The 17,082-nt window shown below is 38.5% G+C and overlaps 1 pseudogene; it reads left to right on the top strand.

Moving 5' to 3' along the window:
- Window positions 1-237: 237 nt before the first annotated feature.
- Window positions 238-16,343, top strand: LOC132159266 (major facilitator superfamily domain-containing protein 6-A-like; annotated as a pseudogene).
- The last annotated feature ends 739 nt before the right edge of the window (window positions 16,344-17,082 follow it).

Raw genomic sequence — 17,082 nt, 5'->3', positions numbered from 1 at the left:
ATGCATTAATATATGAGTTTTTAATAGCATCATTTTGCTGTGAAAGTTTCTAATATTATGTTTTCTGATTGGTTCAAATGTTCTAAAATTGTTAAATCTCTGTAAAGATCTGTATTTTTTTCCAAAAAACAAAAAACAAATGTTTCAACATAATTTGCAGTATTTCAAAATCAACCTGAAATCAAAATGGACCCTTATGTACACATTTCTGGTCATACTGTATGCCGTTTTTAATACATGCTCAACATTTATATATTATCTTTAACTCAAACTTTAGAAATATCAAGCTCCCCAGCAAAGTTGGCTGATGACCGTGTAGCCATCTTAACCGATGATGAAGAGGAGCTGAAGAGGAGACACCTTGAGCGTTTTGACCGCCTGTCGCTTGAGATTCAGTCAGATCAACCTTCGCAGTCACCTCTGGACAATGTACCTAACGATACATCACCGACTCCATCGCCTCAACATGATATGAGCTGCAGTGAACGATTGTTCCTACGGGTCAACCCCTGCCTTCTTGTGTCAAAAGTGTTTTATTTGTTCTTCTATGCTGCATATGGTTCCCTCCATCCCCTTCTTGCTTTGTACTACAAGCAGCTGGGGATGAATCCCACCCAAAGTGGTCTCCTAGTTGGAATCCGGTATTTCATTGAGTTCTGTAGCGCCCCTTTTTGGGGCATTGTGGCAGATCGTTTCAGGAAAGGTAAAGCAGTCTTATTGTTCTCAATGTTATGCTGGCTCCTCTTCAATTCTGGGATTGGACTTGTGCAACCAGCAGACATGTTGTGTGTAGAAGAGAACCTCCCGACAACCACAGCCATGGTACCGACTGTCTACAGTACCACATCTAACGAGACATTCTACCTCAACACCAGTTCCATTCTGACAACAAACCAGATGAGACGCCGCAGGGATCTGATTGGACACTACCCTTTGCGAACCATCCTTTCCTACATTCAGTCTTCAGGCTACAGCTCTGAACACAGATTCAAACGGGATTCCAATTTAAGTTTCACTGTTGCACCTGAAGAATTTGATAACACGACACAATTTGACCAAAACACCACAGGGCATGAGCTAAGCACATCTATCTCAGCATCCACCCCCAATTTCACGTCCGGCAGCACAACTCTAACCAAACACCTGAATATAACATGGACCAGGTTCACGCCATTTTCCTGCTGATTCTGCTCATCATCATCATTGGCGAGTTTTTCAGTGCTCCAGCCATTACTATCGTGGATACGGTATGTAACACTTTTTTCCCCCTCAAAATAACCTCAGTATCAAGGCGGATCGGTTCATAGAGTCTGTATTATAGGCCATGAGAACTAAAACTGCAATTTTTGGTTCCTAGAATGAAATATCTGAATAAGCAGAACTTCAAACGGGATATTAGAGAATACTTCCATTGTATTTAAATGTTAGACACAAGAACAAGCTACGAATGCCATTTCCACCATCAGGATGCTGGTATTGTTGCTTGAGCCATTTCCCAATCTGGAACCACTCAATGTTTCCACTGTGGAAAAATTGTCCCTAAAACCTTTCTAATGCCAGTGGATATGTGATTATTTATGGGTAGATTAATTAGATTATGTAGTAGAATATTTAGATCAATTGGTAGCACATCTATGTGCTATATGTCAACTCCGGGAAGCTTGTAACATTCCATAAATGCCATATCAATCCCGTCTTCCGCGCAAGTTAAATATTTTTTAAATATTCAGGGAATGGAGGAGAGATTGTGTTTTTATTTGAATAAGTGATGCAAAAAACATCTCAAGATGATATGAATATTCGCTCCACTTTTGTTGAGCACACACCATTAGATCTTCCAGCACCAGTTCCAGTACTATTTCAATAGAAAAGAGGTATTTATTGATTCTAAAATAGGTTTATTTGGATTGTTTTAGATGACACTGCAGTACCTGGGTCCACATCGTGACCGCTACGGTCTCCAGCGAATGTGGGGATCTCTAGGATGGGGTATCGCTATGCTCTGCGTAGGCATCTGGATCGACCACACTAGCACTGACCTTGTCATCGGCAGCATGGAATGCTTAAAGGAAAATTACAAAAACTACAATATTGCCTTCATCGTGTTCGGCGTATTAATGGGATTTGCTTTGATTGTTGCTACACAGTTTAAGTTTGATGTTCAGCACCAAGACAGGAGCGAAGGATCCAGGGTGGGCAACCAGCAGCAACATGGAGGTTCCCCTGGAACGGAGAACTCCGAGATCCCAACAATCGTCCAAGTTGAGGAGTTTCACTTCTGGGACTTGATGCGACTGCTGTGCGGTGTACAGTATGGCACCGTGTTGTTTGTGGCCTGGTTCATGGGCTTTGGCTATGGCTTTGTTTTCACTTTCCTTTACTGGCATTTACAGGACCTGACAGGAACCACAACTCTGTTTGGTGTTTGTTCTGTCCTGAGTCACGTGTCGGAGCTTGCTGCCTATTTCACTAGCCATAAATTCATCGAACTGGTAGGACACATCAGGTGAGGTTCTTGTGATTCCTTGTTGGTCTAAATCCAAACTTGTGGAACAACTGAATACTATAAAACAAATTCAATGTGCATGTGCGGCATGCACATACAATTTACACACAGTTACAAAAATTGAGTGGAGTGTGTACTATTCTGATGACGAAAATTGTGTTACATGCTCTGTACACTGACCCTCACGTACACGTAAAAAGTGAAGTATACTTTGGGCTTCAGGGGAATTAGGGGAATGTACATTTATTTTTGTGAAATAGTCTGGTTCAGGTCTGAATCTTGGTATGGTTTAATTCTGAATCTTGATTTAGATCTTGATTTAGAAACTGGAGTATGTCAATTTCAGTTCAGCTGTGATTTGGTTTAGTTCAGTTGTTCTGGAATCAAGTCATCTATACAAGACACAGAATAGGACATTAAAAAATGACACCTAAATTTTTACTCTCAGGAGAAAATCCTCCAAAATGTTCATATTGTCAGAAGTCATTGTCCATTAAACATATCCTTCTAGATTGTATTACATCTGCCCCTGTGAGAAACCTTTTTTATTCTGTTGATACTTTTGAAAAAGTTTTTAATCAAGTGAATCCGAACATGGTTCTAAGATTTCTAGAGGAAATAAATGTTAAACATCTTTTTTAGTCTTGCTTTGATTAATTGCACTTTATTCCTGCATGAATATAGCCTTAGAAGCTGGTATGGCGTTTAAAAGAAAAGAAAGAAAGAAGTTCAGTTGTTCAGTGGACTTAAAGTACAACATTATATAAACTACAATGTTCTACCAGTAGCTATCTATAACCATATAGGGTTGCACAGGGGTGGAACCTTTCCGCTAAATTTCAGGAAGCTTTCCAAAAAAAATAATTCCCAAATTTACTGAAAATGTTCCACCTTTTTGCAACCCTTGCTGTGATTCAAGCATAGTATGGTCATAGTGATTCTATTAAGGTGGCCACCTAAACATTATTTTAAAAAGTTAAAAATAGGCATGAAAGTCAAATTGCCTTAGAATCTTAATATTTAACAATATGTAAGGTAGCATTAAAGTAATCCCAGAGTATAAAGTAGTTATAAAGAGTATGTTTTTATATGGTTGTTAGGGTATTCGGTATGGTTGCTAGGTAGTTGCATACTGGCCCAAATCTAAAGAGCCCACCCTCACGTAGATGTTCCGTATGTTTGTTGCTGTTGTTCTCAGTCTGTTAGCTTAGCCACATGCTAACACCAAATTCTATTGTTATCAACTGTTAGTGTTTAAAATGACTCTTTACTTAGGTTCCATTTCAGTTAAGCATCTACTTTGGAAGGCTGATGCTTATGTAGGCCGCAAGGCTGTTCACTATGGTTTAGAACCAAACCATTATAGTAGTTTATTCCAGTTGCAGGCCAGACCTGTCCAGGTAACCCAAACCACCTCACTGCCCTGCCACTTGTGCGTGGTGCTGTCATGCAACTCTGAAGGTCTATATGTTGTTTGGTTAAAAGGACTGGTTAAAGATCACAAAGCCTTTTTCTTTCAGCGGTGGCACAAGTTCAGAATGCAGTGCACAGCTACAGGTCCACTGCGTGGCTGCTTTTACAGAGAACTTAACATTCAGGCTCTTTGGTGTTCAATTTGAGTTATTTGTTTTAAATTATAGAGAAATCCATTTGACTGAATGACTGACACAGCAGTATGGATTCATATGTCATCCCTCCTTGGCCGGTTTACAACTTCTTGTAAAAGGCAGTTAAAAAATTAAGGCACTTCCCGTTAGACATTTTTATGTTTTGTAGACTCCTCTGACACAAATAAGCTGCAATGATTTTGAGATATGACTATGCGGTTACATCTCATCTCGATTCGGCTACTTGTTTTATAGCACAGAGGATGTTAATATAGTGAGTCATGAAACACACAGAGCACTTAAGAAAATAATTATTTTTTTAATTATATTTCCACTTTAAAAATTCACAAAAACCTGTCTGGCTTATTAAATATATTATATATATTATTATATAGGGGGAAAGGTCATTTTATTTTGCATTTGCATACAAAATTAAACTTAGTTGGGACCATTAATGTTTTTATGTATTTCAGCTAAAAAAATATATTAATGTGTTCATTATTTATATTTGATTATTAAGTAATACATAATACTTTTCTAATTAATAATGAATTAAAAGTATTCTTTAATATTAATTTTCTTTAATATATATATTTTTTTCTTTGTTTAAGGGGGTGAAACATGAGCCATGCATGTTGTTGAGATGTTTCATGAGGTTCCTGCATGTATTTTTAATAACTGTGTCTTGTGCTTCTTCTGTCAGAGTTTTGTACATCGGCCTGGCCTGCAACACAGCACGCTACCTCTATATCTCATATCTGAAGAATGCCTGGACTGTGCTGCCAATGGAAGTACTGCAAGGTACATATGCCCAGTCATCAAGATCAAGCTCATCTACAGTCATTAAAATCTCTAATTGTGAACTGTTGTGAACACATTATGTTTTAAACATCAGTTTTAGTCATAAAAGTAAAGATATGTGTGCAGAACAAAGAAAGGCCGTGGTTCATTTCAGGAGAGGAAATCAAGTCAGTTTGACATTGCCCTTTCCTGTGGCAAAACAATCAAGAAGAAAACAAGCAGCACATATGTAGATACGTTAACATCCACTCATAGGAAAGACTTGGAGCAAGTCTGTTTACATTCAATACAGACATTTTCATCTGTTCAATGAAACGCCCATACTGTTACAGACTTGTTAGCTCTATATTTATCTTGTATGTCCAAGCTAAGACACATAATGTTTTCAGGTCATGAGACAGATTTCTGTTTGTGCCAATAAAAGTGAATGAATAATAGGTGCTTATATTTCACCCAAAATAAGAATAGTTCACCCTCAGGCCATCCAAGATGTAGATGAGATTGTTGTAATATAGTAATTTGCCAATAGGTGTCACTGTTGTATTGCCATGTAGTTGTGTCACTACAGTTCTGTTATTCATTCTTTTTCTTTGTTTTTTCTTCTTCTTCGTTGGATATAATAAAGAGCACATGCAACTTCAATAGGTTATGGGCCCAGATCTTCGCTAAAGCAAAAAAAAAAAAAAAAGGTAGTTTTACACTATTTCTTTTTTGTGAAATAGACAGTGTTGTGGAACTCACAATGGAGGATAAACTGTTTATTGAAAAGCTGAGTGGGCCAGAGAACTGGGCAACGTGGAAATTTCAAATGGAACATTTGATGAAAGCTAAAGGACTATGGGGCATGGTGATGGAGACTGACAACGTGGCAGAAGGAGCAAATGCACAGGCAAGAGCAGAATTTGAAAAACGGAAAGAAAAAGCATTTTCTGTGTTGGTGCTGAATGTGAGTACGTCTCAGTTGTACCTGATAACAAGCTGTAAGACCCCTAAGGAAGCGTGGGACACGCTAAAAGGACATTTTGAGAGAGACACTCTTGCTAACAAGCTGTTTCTGAAGAAAAAATACTTCAGATGTGAAATGAAGGAAGGAGAAAACATAACTGAACACTTGAAACGAATGAAGGAGCTAACTGACCAGCTAGGGGCAATAGGTGCGGTGATTGAAGAGGAGGACCAGATTGTAACACTGCTGGGTAGCTTGCCAGCAAGCTATGCTACAATTGTTACTGCACTGGAAACTAAGTTGGACAGTTTAACACTGCAGTTTGTTCAGCAAGCATTAATAAATGAAGAACAAAAACGAGTGTCTGCTGATGGTAACTATGGCGGTGCTATGTCCAGTGGTGCTGCTTCTGGAGGCGCATCAGCAATGTCAACACTAGTTCGTAGTGATATGCAGGCTAACTCCAAGGCAGTGAGAGCTGACAGATCCGGCTCGTGGAGATGTTACAAGTGTGGGAAAGAAGGACATATCAAGCGTGACTGTCCAAGTAAGAAAAAACAGACTAAAACACACAAAGCCAAAAATGTAACATGTGAACATGATGAAGACTCGTCTGAGAGTGCCTTCGTCGCCAGAGAGGCAAATCAGGATAAGATGACACAACAGGTAGAGTGGTTGATCGACTCTGGAGCTTCAAAGCACATGACGTGTCATGAAGAAATTCTTCAAGATTACCAGAAATTTCCAAAAACACAGTCTGTGAAACTTGGTGATGGCAGAGTGGTTGATGCTCTAGGATTTGGTAATGTTAAACTGAGAATGGCATTAAAAATCAGTGATGTAAAAAATGTCACAATGTTTGATGTGCTGTATGTTCCCAAGTTATCCGGGAATCTCTTCTCAGTGGGAGCTGCTGTAAAAAAAGGAAATACGGTGCAGTTCAAGAAGTCTCGCTGTTACATCCGTGATAAAAATGGAAATCTCAGAGGAATGGGAACACAAAGATCTGATGGAATGTATCAGCTGGATGTTGAGGGAAGGTCGCCCACCTGTCACTGTGCATCAAGTGCATTAGTAGCAACCAGCTTGTGGCATCAACGACTGGGTCACACCACTAAGTTGAAGGAACTTAAAAAACTGGTGAATGGAGTGGACTATCCTGCAGAGAAAGAAGTTCCATTCTGTGAAGCATGTGTGGAAGGCAAGCTGTCTAGAAAGCCACATAAGCCAGTGGGAGAAATCCGTTCCAAACGTAAACTACAGTTGGTTCATAGTGACGTCTGCGGCCCCATGCAGACTGAATCTATAGGTGGATCAAAGTACTTTGTGACTTTTATTGATGACTATTCTAGATGTTGCAAGGTGTACTTTATGAAACAGAAGAGTGAAGTTCTTTGCAAATTCAAGGAATTTGAGAAAATATTATCCAATGAGTGCGGACAGAAAATAGCAAGACTCAGAACGGATAATGGTGGGGAATACACATCCAAAGAATTTCAAGAATACTTGAAGGCTCAAGGTATCCACCATGAGACAACTGTACCTCACACACCTCAGCAAAATGGTGTTGCAGAAAGAAAAAATAGGACATTAATTGAAGCAGCGAGAACCATGCTCTCTCACGCTAAATTAACAAAGTCTTACTGGGCAGAGGCTGTAGCGACCGCAGCTTACATACAGAACAGACTCCCCACATCTGTTCTGAAACAAGTGACGCCCTACCAGAAATGGTGCGACAAACAGCCAAATGTGAGTCACATGAAAGTGTTTGGTTGCGTAGCTTATGCAAATGTCCCAGACATTGAAAGAAGAAAACTGGACAAAAAGGCTGTGAAGCTTCGTTTCGTGGGATATGCCAACAATGCCAAGGGCTATCGCTTGTTTGACGAAGAAAAAAGAAGGATTCTAATTCGTCGGGATGTGATCTTCAACGAGTCAGACTTTGACTTGAAACAAGAAGTGGATATTTCTTGTTCGGAGAATGAAGTTATCATGAAAACTGACGAAAGAACCCCAGTCGATGCTACTGTCGATGAAACTGCTAGAGAAGGTGGCAGAATCAGAAAACCACCTAAGAGATATGGCTATGATGAGTTTGCCGACCTGGTGACTGTTGATCATTATGCTACTGTTTGTTGTGTTGCAGAACCAAGCACACTGAAAGAGGCAATGATGAGTCCAAATGCAAAGGAATGGCAGGAGGCTGCTGACTTGGAATATGAATCACTGCTGGAAAATAAGACATGGGTTTTAGTGAAACTACCAAAGGATCGGAAAGCCATAGGATCAAGATGGGTGTTTAAAGTCAAGCATCATAGTGACGGACGAGTGGAGAGATACAAGTGCAGACTTGTGGCTAAGGGTTACTCACAGAAGTATGGTGCTGACTACGATGAAACTTTTTCACCCGTGGTACGTTTTAGCTCAATACGTACGTTGCTGTTCTTTGCAATCCAGAATAACATGCATGTGCATCAGATGGATGTGGTAACCGCATTTCTAAATGGACACCTGGATGAGGAAATCTATATGGAGCAACCAGAGGGATACATCAGACCAGGAGAAGAAAGTTTGGTGTGCAAGCTGAAGAAGTCAATATATGGACTGAAGCAGTCCCCTCGCTGCTGGAGCAAAACTTTCACAGAGTTCATGAAGAACATTGGATTCAAACAGAGTACATCAGACCCATGTGTGTTCGTGAGATCTCGACAGGAGCTGGAGATATTAGCTGTGTATGTTGATGATCTAATTCTGATCACAGAGTCGATGGAAAGCATGGAAGAGCTGAAACTTGCTCTTAAGAAGCGCTACAAGATGAAGGACATGAGAGAACTGTCCTACATCTTGGGAATCTCTGTCATCCAAGACAAAGACAAAAACTGTGTGTTTCTTCATCAGAAGCATTACATTGAAGCCGTTCTTCAGAAGTATGGTATGCATGATGCAAACCCTGTTGCAACTCCAGCTGATGCAAATGTAAAGCTAAAAAGGGACGATGGTGTCAGCAAGCCTGTGAACCCAAGTACTTACCAGTCTATGGTTGGTAGTCTACTGTATGCTGCGATGGCCACACGGCCGGACATAGCACAAGCTGTGAGCGTTGTGTCAAAGTTCAATGCAAATCCAAATGTTTCACATCTGACTGCAGTGAAGAGAGTTTTACGGTACTTGAAGGGTACACTGAATCTCGCTCTCAAGTATGAGCGGTCAGAGTCTGGAACTTTGGTCGGTTTCTCAGATGCTGACTGGGCAGGAGACCAGGACGATCGTCGCTCTACAACCGGAAATGTGTTCTTACTGGGTGGAGGAGCGGTGAGTTGGCTCAGCAAGAAACAGTCAACTGTTGCTCTTTCAACAGCGGAGGCTGAGTATGTTGCACTTAGTCAAGCAGCTCAGGAATGTACCTGGCTTAGACGACTACTGAGTGATCTTGGAATGGATGCTACTCCTGTGGTTATCCTGGAGGACAACCAAGGAGCCATTGCAATCGCAAAGAATCCAGTTGATCATTCAAGAACCAAGCACATTGACATTCGCTACCATTACATTCGTGAATGTGTGCAGAATGGACAAATACAACTGCAATATTGTCCCACAGATGACATGAAGGCTGACATCTTGACCAAGCCATTGGTGAGGCAGAAGTTTGAGTATCTTAGGAGTGAGATTGGACTTTGTTTCATTTAATTCTGTTTAGTCTGATCTTAAAAGGGCTAGAATGTGTTTAGTGTTAAATATGTTACGGTGTAAACCAGTATAACATGGCATATTTTTTTTTTTTTTGGTTAATATAATTTACTAAGAAATGGCTTAGTCCTATTGTAAAATTAAGTGGGAGTGTTGTAATATAGTAATTTGCCAATAGGTGTCACTGTTGTATTGCCATGTAGTTGTGTCACTACAGTTCTGTTATTCATTCTTTTTCTTTGTTTTTTCTTCTTCTTCGTTGGATATAATAAAGAGCACATGCAACTTCAATAGAGATTGCTTCTTCATCAGAACGGTTGCCGTCAGAATGAGAGTCCAAACAGCAGTTTCAAAAAAAGTCTATTATTAAGACATTTTAAACTTAAAATGAATATAATTTTGATTATCTAATGAAAAAGTTGTCTCTTCTGGATCAGGAGAGACATATGGGCAAATCAAGAACAATTAACAAGCAAAAACAATATATGGTGTGAATGGATGGATAATTGTAAGTGATAACAGTTTCTATGAAGCCCATATTTATAATACATTATAAGAGTATTCTTAAGGCATTATTATGAATGCATAATGCATTATTAAAAAACATACGTTATATCATCTTATGTATATGGATAAGAACTTTTTGTGGTTATAGCTTTTAAGAGTATGATGATTTCTAACACATGAAACATGTTGCATCCACTGAAGTTACAATGGATTATATTTCTCATAGTTATAATGTATTATAAGTCTCATATCTTGCCATCTTTCTTATTAAATCAGTCAAAGACCACATATAAGTATAGTAATGATAATAATATTTTTTTCTCAAACAGCAATAAGATGACACATTTGCTTTGAATTGTTTTTACTGTAATATCAGTTTGATTATTTTGATGGCCTTCTGACAGCTGTTGAGAAGTAATTCTGCAACCACATGTTAACCAGCAGTCATTGGAGTATTATTAGTATATCTGCTAAATACAAACCCGATTCCCAAAAAGTTGGGACACTGTACAAATTGTGGATAAAAAAAGAATGCAATGATGTGGAAGTTTCAAATTTCAATATTTTATTCAGAATACAACAAAGATAACATCAAATGTTTAAACTGAGAAAATGTATCATTTTAAGGGAAAAATAATTTGATTATAAATTTCATGGCATCAACACATCTCAAAAAAGTTGGGACAAGGCCATGTTCACCACTGTGTGGCATCCCCTCTTCTTTTTATAACAGTCTGCAAACGTCTGGGGACTGAGGAGACAAGTTGCTCAAGTTTAGGAATAGGAATGTTGTCCCATTCTTGTCTAATACAGGCTTCTAGTTGCTCAACTCTCTTAGGTCTTCTTTGCCGCATCTTCCTCTTTATGGTGCACCAAATGTTTTCTATGGGTGAAAGATCTGGACTGCAGGCTGGCCATTTCAGTACCCGGATCCTTCTTCTACACAGCCATGATGTTGTAATTGATGCAGTATGTGGTCTGGCATTGTCAATGTTGGAAAATGCAAGGTCTTCCCTGAAAGAGACGATGTCTGGATGGGAGCATATGTTGTTCTTGAACTTGGATATACCAGCATTGATGGTGCCTTTTCCAGATATGTAAGCTGCACGTGCCACACGCACTCATGCGATCCCATACCATCAAAGATGCAGGCTTCTGAACTGAGCGCTGATAATAACTTGGGTTGTCCTTGTCCTCTTTAGTCCGGATGACATGGCGTCCCAGTTTTCCATAAAGAACTTCAAATTTTAATCCGTCTGACCATAGAACAGTTTTCCACTTTGCCACAGTCCATTTTAAATGAGCCTTGGTTTTAGCCAGCAACGCCGAATGGCACGGTGGATTGTGTCCAGGGAAGTATTCCTGAGCCTATGTTGTGAATTCCATTACAGTAGCATTCCTGTATGTGATGCAGTGCCGTCTAAGGGCCCGAAGTTCACAGACATCCAGTATGGTTTTTCCAGCCTTGACCCTTACGCACAGAGATTGTTCCAGATTCTCTGAATCTTTGGATGATATTATGCACTGTAAATTATGATAACTTTAAACTCTTTACAATTGTTCTCTGAGAAAAAAATTTCTCCACTATTTTTTGTCGCAACATTGGGGTAATTGGTGATCCTCTGCCCATCTTGACTTCTGAGAGACACTGCCACTCTGAGAGGATCTTTTTATACCCAATCATGTTGCCAACTGACCTTATAAGTTGCAAATTGGTCCTCCAGCTGTTCCTTATATATACATTTAACTTTTCCGGCCTCTTATTGCCACCTGTCCCAACATGGAATGTGTAGCTTTCATGAAATCCAAAATGAGTCAATATTTGGCATGACATTTCAAAATGTCTCACTTTCAACATTTAATATGTTATCTATATTCTGTTGTGAATAAAATATAAGTTTATGAGATTTGTAAATTATTCCATTCCATTTGTACAGTGTCCCAACTTTTTTGGAATCGGGTTTGTATATGCTAATACTTCATTTTTATGGTTCCCCAACAGGCAAACCGAAAATAAGTAACTTTGCAAGTACGTCAATAGACAATAGATCAAGGGGACCATCAAAATAAAATGTAACCTAACATAAACACATTTGTTTTTTTTTTTTCAGTTGAAATGATTAAATAGCTGACATCAAAATTAATAATATTCTCACGGGGAACACCCAAATAACACTCCACACCTATCCACTTAAAAAATGTAGAAAGATACTGTGCAGATCTTAAACAATGTCAAGATTTATAGTCAATTATCAATTCAAAATCAATTTGATTTTGATTAGATAATATTATCTAATCAAAATCAAAAATTGATTAGATAATATGGTGTTCATTGTGTGTTATAAATAATCATAATCTAAAAAAGTTATCGCCACAAATGTGTAAGCATTATAATGTATTATAATTGTTGCAGTCAAAAAAATAATTAAACCTGGACTCCTTAGCTATAGATCTTCGGCATCCCTTCTCTGCGGATTTCTCTTCTCTTTTCTTTTTAAGTCAGTTGACTTTTACAGTAAATCTTTGATCAGTCTATTAGATCTCCATGCTCCTATCAGAACTAGAACCGTAACCTTCTCCCGTTCAGTGCTGTGGTTTACCTGTGAAACGCGAAAGATTTAGGCAGCTGGACATTTCTTTGAGCGGCGTCTTAAGGTCACAGGACTCACTGTTCACAGGCAGGCCTACAGAGGGCCTATGCAAAGTCCTTGAGAGATGCTAGGTCACGATTCTATTCTGGTCTCATTAACAATAGCCCTGGAAACTCGAAGCAGTTTTTCTCTACTATAAATTGCATCCTTAAATGGCAAGCTTGCTCTCATTTAGAAGTTACAAAGGAAAGCTGCAACAGCTTTATCACTTTTTTCAGGAAAAAGTAGTTACCATTCACTCCCTTCTGTCCAGTTCCTCTGCTCTGCCTGTCTTGACTGCCGATTTACAGCCTGTGACTCCCCAACCTCTGCTGTTTCTCTGACATCTCACAGTGAGAGGTTGAGGACACAATCAGAAAGATAAAACCATCCACTTGTGCCCTGGACCATTTTCCTACAGCCTTGGTGAAATCTAACCTTATAAGTCCCCTGATTACTAAAGTAAACAACCACTCCCTCCAGGCTGATCATATTCCACCTGAACTGAAAACTGCTGTCATCAGACCATACCTCAAAAAAAACAACTTTAGATCCAGAAGTCCTTGCCAACTATAGGCCTGTTTCTAACGCTCCGTTTCTTACTAAAGTGTTGGAAAAAGTAGTTTCTGCACAACTGCAGACCCATTTAAAACAAAACAATCTGTTGGAGAAATTCCAGTCTGGTTTCCGCAGCAGATGCTGATTCTCCTTCTCTTCTCATCCTTCTGGATTTGAATGCAGCATTCAACACTGGGGATCAAAACATATTTCTGTATCGTTTACATCACACCATCAGTCTGTCTGACTCTGTCTATAACTGGTTTTCATCCTATCTCATGGGCCACTCTGTAGGATGTGTAAGTTTTATTTGTGCGTGAATTATTCATTTAAGCCCTATATTGTGCTGTAAAAAACTTACTGTGTATCTGTACAGGCATAACACATGCGTCCGTATGGGCGGCATGTATCTCATATTTGAGTGCAGCTGTACCTCCACCTCTTCGGACCTCCGCTCAAGGCATCCTGCAGGGTCTCCACCTCGGGCTGGGCAGGGGCTGTGGGGCGATGGTCGGTGGTGTATTTGTCAACTACTTTGGTATGAGCAATGCCCGTTGTTTTTGTAAGCACATGACATTATGAATGCGATTATGTGTATAAACGAGAGGTCGTCTTGTTTTTCAGGTGTTGGCGAAACTTTCAGGGGAATAGGAATGACATCGCTCGTTATTTTGCTGATCTTTTCATTCATTATGTGCATCACAGGACAGAATGAGAAAAAAGGTGAGCAACAATATCTCGTATATTGCTCAATCTTTTAAAATAAGAGCTGAAATTTTTTTTATTTTTTTTTATTTTTTTAAGATTTGGGTTGTGGTACCCTGGTTCATTTTGCTTCTTTGCTTGTTTAGTTTAGTTCTGTTTGCTTTAATTTTATCTTGGGTCTTTCCATTTAATTCCATTTACTTTTGCAATATTTATTTTTTTGTCCTTTTTGCCCTTTGTATATTTGTTTTGTTTAGTTCAGTTATTTTCATGTTGTTGTTTTTTTGCCTTTTGTATTTTTTGTATTTAATTTAAGTAATTAAACTATATAATAGCCTTATAATGGTGTAATTTTAACAAAATATAATTGAGTATAAGTACATTGGTGAAATGGTGAAAAAAATGTGACATTTGTTGGGCAGTATGAGCAAAGCAACTAAAATTCCGTCTCCAGCAGTTCAGTTGATTTGTTCTCGTTTTGTTGTGAAATGTTAGTTTAGCTTCAAAGCTTTAATGATTAGCCTACTAATGGATAGGGTATTTAAATTATGACAAGCATAAACACACATTTTCAAGTATTTTCATGCACACTATTTTTCATTCACAAATTTGCCTGAATTTAATGTATTTCTCTAACCACGCAGAGAACAAGATGCTAGCAGAGAACATTCCTATCCCGTTCAGTCCTGTTCCCATAGCGACCATTGACCTGGTTCAGAACACAACAGACGCGGCCGCACCTGCTCGAGCCGAAACCAAACTTCCGGCTCGGAAAACACGGCACCAAGAGGAGCAGGAGGATCTGAACAAGCCCGCTTGGGTTCCCTCTGGTTCGCCGTGGGTTACAGTCGTTCTACTGTTTTACCAAATCAGAGACATGGTTGTCGTTGCAAAGACCCCTGTTGAGTTCCATCCCATTCAGGTAGTGCAAAGGATCATGGGAAAATAAGAGGAGGATGGTGGTGAATAATATGAATATTGATCCAAATGTTGATTTTTTTTTTTCTCTCTCTTTTTCATGCATTCTGTGGCAGAAGGGTGAGAATGTGTAGATTTAGTTGAAAATTATATAACTGTAAATCTGTGTTATTTTTTCTTTTCAGATAATCAAACTCAAAGAACACTTTCCACCCTCATGCACTTACATTTTTATTAATTATTTAAGTTCGAGCACATATGCACTACTATTCAGTTTGGGGTTAGTAAGATTTAAAAAAAAAAAATGTAATCTCTTTTTTTTTTTACCAGCATCATTACTCCAGACTCCAGTGTAACATGATCCATCATAAATCATTCTAATATACTGATTAGATGCTGAAAATGTTTTTGAAGAATCTGTGAAAATGTTTATTTTCAAAGTTCAAAAGATCAGCATTTATTTGAAATCGAAATCATTTGTAATGTTAAAAATGCCTTTACTGTCATTTTGAGTCCTTGCAGAATAATATACATTTCTTTTTTATAAAAAATGCAACTTAGTAAGCCCAAACTGAACAGTAATAAAACTGTATAAAATACAAAATAGGGTGAGAAATTAATTTTGTTCATTTCCTTTTTTCACTCAGTAGGGGAAAAAATATGACAAAATGACAAAATATTATAAAATATTTTAAGCACCAAAACTCTTTGAAACCATATAAGAATTTTTTTTTATTTTGCATGGTTGGTCATGAGACTGTCCAGTTTTTATTTCATCATAATCGTTCTGAATTCAAACAGTGAAACTGGTAAAAATGGCTCACACATGCAAGTAAACCACATGAAAGAAAAGCTTTGGATTTTTTTATTATATTTTTTTATTATTATTATACACAAACTGACAAACTGTTGTTTTCAGGCAAAATGTTTAGTTACCTAAATTAGTCAACAACTAAATAATGAACCACAGTTCATATATTATGATATTTTGTACTGTACTCTGTGTGCCAGACTCCAAGATATTCAAAAATATTATGCATGTTTTTTTGTTTGTTTTTTTTGTGCTAGAAATTATTTTTGGTGAAAAATGTCTCTATTTCTCTAACTAGGACACAGATGAGATTCCCCCAGAATCTCGAGTAGACCCATCACCTCCCGTTGTTGGCAATGGCGTGCGACAGGATAGCGCTCTCAGTGGGCTCCAGTCCCAGGAGGACCCCGGGCCCCCAGGGGCCACCTCACAGCTGCAGTTCCCAACACGGGACACGCAGCTTGTATAACAAGCAAACAGCTGATGGCACAAACTGACTCTGTAACCCGTGGGTATTTTGTCTTCACATAGTGATTTTGTTTCCGTTGTCAAGAGTTTTTACGAACTTTGTGTGAAAATACAAGAAAGTACGTTTCAGTATAAATGGCCTTTGTATGATTTTTAACTTCTTTCCAAATCCAATAAATAAAGCCTAGCAGGTTTTAAACTGTAACATGTTCCTGTTTTTACTTTCTTCGCCCTGTAGAGGGCAGCAGTGCCTAGGCATTTTGTTCATTTGCATTAAGCTTTGAGGCCTGAAATAATTGCGAATATCTTCTTTGTAAAATACTTTTTGAATTTAAAAAGATGAAACCTCATTATTTAAACCTACTAATGTCAACGTCACTGCGATAATGTCACACTTGTCACTGCTTTCACGCTTTAACCTGTGACTTGTGATGTAGGTGTAAAGAGATTTTTACAAGGGGATTTTATTTCTCTCTTTTTTGTTATTTTGACACCAGCAATAGATCATCATCTAGTCCGCTTGACCTAGTCGATGATAAGCCAGCAATGGAGAGCAGACATCTCTTGTTCTCATGGAAACCAGACCATAATTCTGTGCTTGCCCTGTACAGAGGCTTCTTAGTAATAATATTTGGATTATTCTTAGTAATAATCATTGACTTGAATTACCTGCTATAATGTTTGCTCAACATATACTAGAATTGTTGTTGTTTTTTTCCCCCAGAATTCACTTCTTTCTGTGGAATCAAACACCTTATTTGCAGCACACACACACACACACACCCACTCACAGCACAGATTTCATCTCCGGTGGGATTAGCTGTCACTAACACAATATGCCCTGCAACAGTGCTCTGCCAAGTGTCGAAATCAGTTCAATGAGCTTTATGATATCACAATGTTTGACAAAAAATAGTGACAACAAAATACTTGTATTC

This window comes from Carassius carassius, chromosome 16 (assembly GCF_963082965.1).
Source record: "Carassius carassius chromosome 16, fCarCar2.1, whole genome shotgun sequence".
NCBI lineage: Eukaryota > Metazoa > Chordata > Actinopteri > Cypriniformes > Cyprinidae > Carassius > Carassius carassius.
This window is presented reverse-complemented; position numbering and strand designations above follow the sequence as displayed.